An 8,740-nucleotide genomic window follows, 5' to 3' on the forward strand; every position below is an offset into this window, starting at 1 on the left:
AGCTTTGGTCTTATTAGCTTCTCTTAGCCCCAGCCCTACACCATAGTTAATTTTATATAAAAATGTTACATTTCCACTATGCATCTTCAAAAACCAAAACACTGACCAATCAACACCACTTTCCTGATCAATTTATTCTCTATGACCAGCATTTCAGTACCTTAATTTCTGTAATAACCAAATCAATTGCTTCATGCTTAAACTATTTGCAATTAAATTTCAAAATTTTAAGTACCTAACAACACCCAATTAGCTTTATATTTGGATTTAGTGTAGTGTAGTTCTGATTTTCTTATGCTCAATGATTCAGTAAAAAGTAGTAGAAATTAATACTAGGATCACAATATCCTATTTCCTTTGATCAGACTCAGTTGAAAGTTTTCTTTAATTGTATCAGTAAAAATTAATCAAGGAAATTAGTCTCTCTTTAAATTTCATTAATAACCAAATCAAACCTTCCCTGCTTTATTCAAAAAATAATAATAATAATAAGAAAAACCTTCCCTGCTTTTACTTTTTGCAGTTAAATTCCCTTGTTTTAGGGAATGCTATTATAAATATTTTTTTTTCAAAATATTTTTTTTCCTTGTTATGCTTAAGCGCAGTGATTAATTTTGCTTTTTCTCTACACTTATAAGGAAAATTATAAAATGTCAATATATAAACCAAACTAACTCCGGCGGCGCTTCATACAAACAAGACCCAATAGAAGCTACAACCTCCGGTTCATTGATCTTCAAACACTCAGCCCCGTGTGGGCAAAAACATTATTATTTATTTATTATTATTATTTATTTATTTATTTTATGAAGTGTACTTTAAATATTTCAATTGTTAAATTGTCCTTATCTGGTGAACATTCTTTCCACCCCATTCCTTCTAACAAGGGCAGAGAGATGTCTTTTGAACAGGTGACCATTTTTGTGCTATTTAATACTACACTGATAGATGCATAGAGTTTTTAGATAGTAGAATGTAGGACAGTAAATTAATACGTCCTTATAATATAATTAAAACATCTAGCTAAATAATTGGAGTAGAGCAGGTTATCAATTTATTCTGTGTTTTCCGATACATCTCAGACACTCAATTAACACACCCTAACACTCTTTGTCCTATATAAAACAAACACAAAACGACATTATAAACATACATGAAAGTGTTCAAGATCTAAGGAACACAAACATAACCATAATGAGGATAAACTGGATAGTAATATCATATATTACTATAATATCAGATTCTATTTGCTCACATAAGATTTTCCGTGAGACTATTACTTATAGGAGAATGAAAACAATTCAAAAACAAAGAAGCTAAGTTCCAACATCAAGGCATGTGTGTTATTGACATTCCACGGAATACGTGCCAACTAAATACAATATCACCTCACTCACCAACCTGGATCCAGGCATAGCACTCAAAAACAATATTAAAGAATGTACAAGCACCTCCGTATCCATAAAACATGAATCATATGCCGCACATTTGCAATCAAAAGAACTTCCAGTGACTTTTACGGTTTTACCTGAAACAATTTCTGTCATTTGAAGTTCCCAATTTGTCTTCAAGTTCGTAGAGGAGCTTCCTATAAGTATGTCCATCCACAAAGTCATCTTGCAACTCCTTCAACAAGCTCCTGGCATCTTCAACCCTGCGTCTCCGACAGATTTCATCAAGGACTGTCTGTATGTAATGAAATCGGCAGACTGGTGCTTTTCAGACATCTCCCACAGAAAACTGACTGCCTCATCAATCTCTCCACCAAGAGCAAAAGCACTCGATCACAAGGGAGTTGTATGTTTTACATTTCATCACACAATTCTCTAGCATTGTTTGTTCGGCCTTGAACACATAATCGATGGATCAAATAATCATAGGAAAATGAATTAGGCTGACAGTTATAGACGACATCCATCTGATGGAATATTCTGAGGGCATCATTGACAGGACATACCCTTTTATCATAGAATTCAATGAAAAAATATCTGAGTCGATCCCATCATTCACCATTTGCTTGAAGAGACATCTAATAGTCTCCATATACATGTAGTCTACATAGGAATTGCTTCCCCTAGTTAGAAGGGCAGCAAATAGAATATTACGTGTCCTAATTGAAGGCCTACCGTCCAATTTCTTGCTATTCCTCACGTGTTTATAAATATTGACTGCTCTTGTCAGTTTTCGAGCTTATGTAAAGAAGTAGATCATGGTGTTGAATAGAGCCTCTGAACCAATAAAAGGAACAGCAAGTACTTGGTTAACAACACCATCCATTTCCTCATACAATTTTGCAGCCCCAAGGTTTTTTATAGTGATGTGATACGTGGAGACATCATGCTTGAACCTGGGCTGTTGTGACGCCCAATTAAATAGCTCCAAACACACTAGAGGATCTTCTTCAAGAGTTATGACATTGCATAGTTCTTCGGGAGTAAATCTTGGTGGGAATTGGGATAGAGCGCGCTGAAATTGAGCTTCGTCGAGAGAAGGTTTGGCAGCAGCTTTTGATCTTCTCCGGAAAGTTCTTCCCAAGGATCTTGGTGGGGGTCTAATTGGGTTCCAAGAATAGAACGAAACAAGCATGTATCTGCATAGAAATGCATTTGAAAACGTTTTGGTGGCACTTGTGGCGATTCGGGTCCGAGTTAAAAGATGTATGGAATTCAATGTATTGCTTATGAGATGAGAATGACTAGAAAAATTTGAGAAAGCAGACAGAGAGGTGAAATGTGAACAATTAGTGACTGTTTTCGAGTAAGGAAGATAAATGTGAGATGGCTTTATACAGAAAAGTTGATTTATAGAGCTTCTATTGAACTGTGAAGGATCTCTAAGCACTAAAAGCATACTCATCAACCCCCAATTGAAATAAAATACATTGAAGTAATATCAAGTTAATCAAAAATAAAACAAACCAGCGATTCATAAGATTTTATGAATCTGAAGTTAGGAATCGATAAACTGAATTTCTGAAGCAGTTTATACACATTCATCAATATATATAGTATATACGTATATGTATATTCGATTAAAACCTAATTGGAAGAGAAGAAAGAGACTATCGAACTAAAACAGGACACTTCCAATCAAAAGTTCGCGTTCGAAGATCAAACCATTTTTTTTAAGCCGTTGTGGATTACAATAGAAAATAAACGAACGGCAATCTAAACAGTTGCTTTTGCAGTATCTAGGGCAGAAGGAAGAAAGGGAGTTTGTACCGTTAGGGGTTAAGCCCTGTAGATCTCTGAAAGAGAGTTTGTACCGCTAGTTGTTCTAGAGAGTTTGTACCAGTTGCTTTTGGCGGCAGCTTTTGATCTTCTCCGGAAAGTCCTTCCCAAGGATCTTGGTGGGGGTCTATTTGGGTTCCAAGAATAGAACGAAACAAGCATGTATCTGCATAGAAATGCATTTGAAAACGTTTTGGTGGCACTTGTGGCGATTCGGGGCCGAGTTAAAAGATGTATGGAATTCAATGTATTGCTTATGAGATCAGAATGACAAGAAAAATTTGAGAAAGCAGGCAGAGAGGTGAAATGTGAACAGTTACTGACTGTTTTCGAGTCAGGAAGATAAATGTGAGATGGCCTTATACAGAAAAGTTGATTTATAGAGCTTCTATTGAACTGCGAACGATCTCTACGCACTAACAGCATACTCATCAAACCCCAATTTCAATCAAATACATCCAAGGAATATCAAGTTAATCAAAAATAAAACAACCCATTTTACACCAGCGGATTCATAAGATTTTATGAATCTGAAGTAAGGAATCGATAAACTGAATTTCATCTGAAGTTAGGAATCGATAAACTGAATTTCTGAAGCAGTTTATACACATTCATCAATATATATAGTATACACGTATATGCATATTCGATTAAAACCTAATTGGAAGAGAAGAAAGAGACTATCGAACTAAAACAGGACACTTCCAATCAAAAGTTCGCGTTCGAATATCAAACTTTTTTTCTTTTAAGGCGTTGTGGATTCCAATAGAAAAGAAACGAACGACAATCTAAATAGTTGCTTTTGCAGTATCTAGGGCAGAAGGAAGAAAGAGAGTTTGTACCGTTAGGGGTTAAGCCCTGTAGATCTCTGAAGCCAAGACCCCCACCTTCGCTTTCTTTCTCTCTCTCTCTCTAGTTTCTCTCTCTAGAAAATCAAAAGAGAAGCTGAACGGGGAGAGAGGAAGGCAGATAAAGTGGAGCCAAGGAGACGACCGGCGAAAGAATTGTTTTCCTCTCCGACATCTCCAAAGTGGTACTGGGCCCAATAAGGCGTTGCACTAAGTGGTTTCTCTGGCTGTTAAGCCCAAACTTATTTCTAGGATGGGTCATGTAGTATCGGCCCAGCTAAGCCCAGACCTATTTATCATATGGGCCACAAATATATCTCTTTTTAAGATGGGCTAATGAAACTCTTCTTGTTATTTGGGTTGGTTATACGAAGAAAAATTTTAATCCACCCTATTCAAAATATTTGTATTGAAGTATGTCTAATGCGATTTTACTCAGCTAATCCAAACTTATTAGTTATTAATTTAATATTCCAATTCATTACTTAATTATAGATAAAATTAATATTTATTTAATTTAGTGTGTTTAATAATATAACAAGAATATAACTTACAAGAATAAATTTAAAATTTTGATTATTCGGTACTTTCAATAGTAAAATTAAAAAAATAATACTCAGCAATAAAATTAAATCGATGAGAGTGACAAGACGACGCGCCGACGGCCTCACATAGTTGTAGAGGATTTGTGGCGTAGCTGCATCTTTATGTTTCACATGACTGCACCGCCACTTCAATCACTGTACTACGTCTGTATAGAAATGATGAAATCAAAAAACTATTAGCTCAAATAAAACCATGTGGCTACATATAAAATATTGAAATAGACCCTCAACATCTGTCACGCAAATGACACATTGGGCAAAGAAACAAAGTGCGTGGGACCATGAACATGATGGAGAAAAAATGCTTTATTTGAAACTTAATAAAAAATTATTATTATTTCTAAATGAAGTTATTGAATATTATAATATTAATAAAGTTGTTGGGTGGGGAAATTATATATGTAACCTCTTGTAAGATTTGAGCAAATTACACATGAGAGATCGTTTAACGATTATTACTTTAACCTTCTTTAAGTTGTAACGCTCAAAGACACTTAGACCAAATTTTATAAAATGATAAATTTGTCATATCCTTGTATTAAAAGATGATAGGGTAAATTACATTAATCTGTCTTAAAATTTGAACAAATTACACACGAGTTACATGAACTTTCATATCAACAAATATTTGTAATATATAATATATTATAAAATAAAGACATTATTGACTTTTCATATTCAAAGTCACCCTCCAACCATCATCGACAAATTAGATTTAAGATATGTCAAAATAATAAACACTCAACAATTTATAAATACATAATTTATCCAAAATTTAAAAAAGGTCAGTGTAATTTATAATTTTTTTAATTAAGTAAATACGATGCACCCACCGACAAATGTCAGTGATTCAAAATCTTCACCTCCCTTTCCGGAAGAGTTAGATATAAAGTGAACATTTTAGAGTCTTTAAAAAAGTAAATATCCTCGTATTTGAATTCATATTGAGTTTAGAAGTACTACTTTGAATTTGAGATTGTTGAAGAAAATTTAGTCTAAATTTTAATTAAATATTTTTAATTTAAAATCTAAGCAGTCGAACTGGTCCTCCAAATATCTTATCAGTGCGGTAAGTTGGTCGATGAATAGTATGAACAATAATAGAGTATATTAGGTGACGTAAGGGCAGTGACATCAATAAATGTGGAATGGGTCTGATCCATCCAAGAGGGATGAAATCCCCACCACATATTTTACCTATAAATTCAATCAATTGTTTAATGGTTTTTTAAGAAGGGCTCATCAGAACACCACACCCCAATCATAAATATTCCACTTGCATTATATAAGGAAGAGTGCATATATTGCTATATCTATGGAAGAAGAAGAAGAAGAAGAAGAAGTAAACATTGGCAAGGTTGGCTACGCAGGAGGGATGACATCGGCGTTCACGTCAATCTCAGAGACCTGGCTGTTGATGTCGATGTCATTTCTCCCGCATAGGAAACCTTTACAAATGTCGTATGCCAGTTTCATTTCGTACAAAATAAATTATGAAACCCGAAAGTTATCTAAAAGGTTGGTTGTTTTGCTTCCCTTCAATGATACTTTGTTTTCTTTTTTATTATAATTTGTACAATTTTCTTGCAGGTGAGATCGGAAATAGAGTTGTTTGCACTCAAATTGGGCATTTGATTTGACCACACTCAAAACCCTCTTATTTTTCTTTATTTCAGTTTACGTTTCTGTCCCTTTAGTTTAAGTCCATTTCCTTTCCATGTTCTTAGTTTTAGCCTTTCACCTCTTAAGTTTGTCTGTATAATCAAATAGTTACAAGAAGCTTCTAAAAATGAAAGTGAGGAAGATTTTATCTTCAAGGTGGAAGACCAAACTTCAAAGGGAAGGGGAATAAATCTTAATTGTCTACTTTGAATTGAATAATCGGCTCCATTTAGTTAGATGGAAATAGCAAGAAAGGAAAAGAAATAAAAAAAAAAAAAGTGAAGTGAAAGAAAAAAAAAAAGTAATTTTCTAGTATGTATTTGGTTAGGATGAAAATTTATTCAATAAAATGGTAGGAAAATATCTTTGAATACTTAAATTACCCTTATTTTATAAAATAATAAAGAATTAGTAATAAAATATATTAAAAAATAATAAAATTTTCAATTAATTTGGACCTTTTGAATTACCATTACTCATATATGTTGAAAAACAACTAAGAATGAAAGTCAAGTTAATTAAAAATTTATCAATGATAAAATTGTTAGTGGACTCCAATTTTTTGAAACCTAGTAAAAAATTATTATTGTTTCCAAATATAAAATGAAGTTGTTGAATAAAATAATATTAATGAAGTTGTTGGGCAAAATAGAAATACTAAATAAAAAAACATGCTTTCACGAGAAAATTTTCCCGTGTTTTGTGAAGGAAACATTTTGAAAAAAATAAAGTGGTACAAGAATTCTAATTTTTTAAAATTTTTCCTTTTCTATCTAACTAAATTATCTCGAAAAAAATAAATAAATAAATAAATGGATTGTGTCCTCATAAAGGTAAGAGAATGTCAATATTGCTCTCCACACTTATTTATTTATTAGTTTTTTTTCACGAACCACAGTGGTCAATGATTAAAAGAAATAGGTTCGGCCTTGGAACCTCTCATTAATAAAATAAACGATTCACTTCAAAAATCATGACAGGTCCCTCACAAAAATCAAAAGGCAATATCAAGATAAAAGATAATTATAAAAAAAATCAAAAGGCAATATCAAGATAAAAGATAATTATAAAAAAAATCAAAAGGCAATATCAAGGTGAAAGATAATTATAAGACATTGATACGACTATTTAATTGAAAAAAATAATTCATAACAATATATTAATATATTTAAAAGAAAGATTAATTAAAACGACACTGCTTAAAGTTTGTCATATTAACATACGTATATAAGTTAGTCCTTTTTTTTAATAATAAAACTTCTTGAAATTTGATAAAGTTAAGAAAATACCCCCTAACACCATCTGTACCCCCCCAACACATAATAAAATGACTAATTTACCCTTTAACTTGTCAATTAAATCATTAAGATTTGAAATTACAAAGTTAACATTCTAACTAATTTTAATTAACCAAACTTGTCACATCACTACAACCGTATACATATATGTGTGTATATATATATTATCTCCTCTTTATATATATAGATATATATTAATGAGAGAAGCAGCGGGTGGTTGGCTGGTTGCCCCTCTACTGGCGGCACACCCCCATAGCTACCATCACCATACCACCATAGCCACCATCACCATACCACCACCTCCACCAATTCCTCTCTCTCTACCCTCTCATCTTCACAGCGTCGCCACAACCACAACCACCACATCACAGCCCCACCACCGCCACCTCACATCCCCGCCACCACCATTTCACAGCCCCGCCACCACTCCACAGCCCTGCCACACCCGCCGCCGCCACCTCATCACAACCCCGCCACCACCACATCGCAGCCCCGCCACCACTCCACAACCCTGCCACACCTGCCACCACCACTTTACAACCTCGCCACCACCACCACCACCATCCCCACTCCACAACCCCACCACACCCAACCCCACCACCACTTCGAAGACTCAAACTTTACGTTCACAGTACCACCACACCCACCACCATCATCGATTACGAATTTGCAGAAGCCCTAACCGAATTAAGGTTTTAGTTCCCCAAATGCAACACCAACCAGTCTGATCAATTCATCGGGATTCGATTGTGTACCAATTCAGGAGGATTGGTGAAGAGCTTGACGAAGATGGATTGGTTTGTGTATAGACAAGATTGCTTGGACTACGCAGAAGAAGATTGGTAAAAGCAAAAAAAATTTGGGTTTTTTTTGGAGCAAAGGGTAAAGAGAGAAACCTATTACTCCGTATTTTAAAAGGGTAATTATTTCGTATAATTTTTTTAATAATTTAGATTTATAATTGATATATTATTGAAGGACAATCTTGTCTTTTCACAAATTTTAAGGGCTTGTTTGGCTTAAATTTCTGACAGGGGGTGTAAGTGTTCAAAAAGTGGTCAACTTATATATATCTGTCAATACTGCAAACCTCAGGG

At 34.1% G+C, this 8,740-nt stretch overlaps 1 long non-coding RNA gene and 1 pseudogene across 1 annotated transcript; one reads left to right on the forward strand and one right to left on the reverse strand.

The window, feature by feature from the left end:
• Positions 1 to 1,117: 1,117 nt before the first annotated feature.
• On the reverse strand, positions 1,118 to 4,231 carry LOC132269534 (pentatricopeptide repeat-containing protein At2g27800, mitochondrial-like; annotated as a pseudogene).
• A 1,694-nt stretch (positions 4,232 to 5,925) lies between these two features.
• On the forward strand, positions 5,926 to 8,643 carry LOC132269536 (uncharacterized). Its single transcript, XR_009469523.1, has 2 exons — positions 5,926 to 6,201; positions 6,274 to 8,643. It is a non-coding gene; the product is annotated as an uncharacterized LOC132269536 (long non-coding RNA).
• The last annotated feature ends 97 nt before the right edge of the window (positions 8,644 to 8,740 follow it).

The sequence above is a fragment of the Cornus florida genome, unplaced genomic scaffold (assembly GCF_030987335.1).
Source record: "Cornus florida cultivar Cherokee Brave unplaced genomic scaffold, ASM3098733v1 CherokeeBrave_3.0.0_Hap2_Chr08, whole genome shotgun sequence".
In the NCBI taxonomy this organism is placed as follows: domain Eukaryota; kingdom Viridiplantae; phylum Streptophyta; class Magnoliopsida; order Cornales; family Cornaceae; genus Cornus; species Cornus florida.